We start from the raw sequence: 1,849 nt of genomic DNA on the forward strand, positions 1-1,849 counted from the left end.
GCAGCGCTGCTTCTCTGGGAGAGGAGAGCCTGGGCACATGTTCCTGGGGCCTGGCTGCCTGGGCACGTGCCGTGGGCCTGAGATCCTGCCCTGAGTCTAAAAGAGTCCTGGTGACTAACTGCTCTCTGGCCAATGTCCTCATTAAAAACCACAGGAAATGCATCGTATCTGAACCTGCTCCCAATTCTGTCTTTATCACAAAGTTCTGCTGAGAAAGAGGATACTCTCTAGCACACAGCGACCATCTGAACCCCAAAGCTGCGTTGAACACCTAAGTGTGGATGCAGGATGTGGTCCCTGTGGGTGTGAAGTCCCTGAGCCATCCAGACAGTAGGGAAGGGGAGCAGCCCTGGCTGCTTTCTCCTAGAAACAGTCTTTAGGGAAAGTCAAGCTGAGCGGGCTGGGCAGTGGTCACTTGAGGAATTCAGACAAATAGACCTCTGATTCCCCTTGGTGTAAAAACAAAATCACCTCATACAGAAGGTCCCTGATTCATGACTCAATGTTTTACTCTTTGACTTTATGATGCTGTGGAAGCAACACATATTCAGGAGAGACTGCACTTTGAATTTCGAATTTCGATCTTTCCCACCTGCGATGTGCAGTCTGTCCTCTGCTGTGGAAGCTGGGCAGTGCTGCGGCTGCAGCCGAGACCTCCGGTGCTCAGGAGGGTGAGCAACTCACACTCACGGCCACCCTGGGCCCTGACAACCGCTCTGGTTTTTTTTTGTGTGTGTGTGTGTGTGTGTTCATTATTCAGTAAATTATACCAGACGATCTGCACTTTCCATTAATAAAATAGGCTTGAGAACTTCCAGATGTACAAGCTGACTTTAGAAAGGGCAGAGGAACCAGAGATCAAACTGCCAACATCCACTGGATCATAGGAAAAAAAGCAAAAGAATTCCAGAAAAACATCGACTTCTGCTTCACTGACTACGTAAACACCGTTGCCTGTGAATCACAAGAAACTGTGGAAAGTTCTTAAAGAGATGGGATGACAGACACCTTACCTGCCTCCTGAGAAACCTGCATGTGGGTCAAAAGCAGCTGTTAGAACTGGCCATGGAACAATGAACGGGTTCAAAACCAGGAAAGGAGGACGTCAGGGCTATATATTGTCACCCTGCTTATTTAGCTTATATGCAGAGTACATCATATGAAATTTCCAGCTGGATAAATCAAAAATTGGAATCTAGACTGCTAGGAGAAATATTGACAACTGAGATATGTGAATGATACCAATGGCAGAATGCATAGAGGAACTAAAGAGCCTCTTGATGAAGGTGAAAGAAGAGAGTGAAAAAGCTGGCTTAAAACTCATCAGTCAAAAATATAGGACCATGGCATCTGGTCCCATCACTTCAGGGTAAATAGATGGGGGAAAAATGGAAACAGTGTCAGACTTTATTTTCTTGTTCTCCAAAATCACTGTGGGCTGTGACTGCAGCCATGAAATTAAAAGACACTTGCTCCTTGGAAGAAACACTATGACCAACCTAGACAGCATATTAAAAAGCAGAAATATTACTTTGCTGACAAATGCTGTCTAGTCAAAGCTATGGTTTTTCCAGTAGTCATGTATGGTTGTGACAGTTGGACCATAAAGAAGGCTGAGTGCTGAGGAATCAATGCTTTTGAACTGTGGTGTTGGAGAAGACTCGAGTCACTTGGACTGCAAGGAGATCCAACCAGTCAATCCCTAAAGGAAATCAGTCCTGAATATTCATTGGAAGGACTGATGCTGAAGCTCCAATATTTTGGCCCCCTGATGTGAAGAGCTGACTCATTTGAAAAGAGCCTGATGCTGGGAAAGATTGAGGTCAGGAGGCGAAGGGGACGACGGAGG

General features: G+C 46.0%; 1 gene segment (V, D, J or C); it reads right to left on the bottom strand.

The window, feature by feature from the left end:
* LOC105002289 overlaps nucleotides 1-1,849 on the bottom strand; it is a gene marked incomplete at its 3' end in the record, with an annotated part of 11,144 nt that overhangs the window by 8,047 nt on the left and 1,248 nt on the right.

This window comes from Bison bison, unplaced genomic scaffold (assembly GCF_000754665.1).
Source record: "Bison bison bison isolate TAMUID 2011002044 unplaced genomic scaffold, Bison_UMD1.0 scf7180017864448, whole genome shotgun sequence".
Classification (NCBI taxonomy): Eukaryota; Metazoa; Chordata; class Mammalia; order Artiodactyla; family Bovidae; genus Bison; species Bison bison.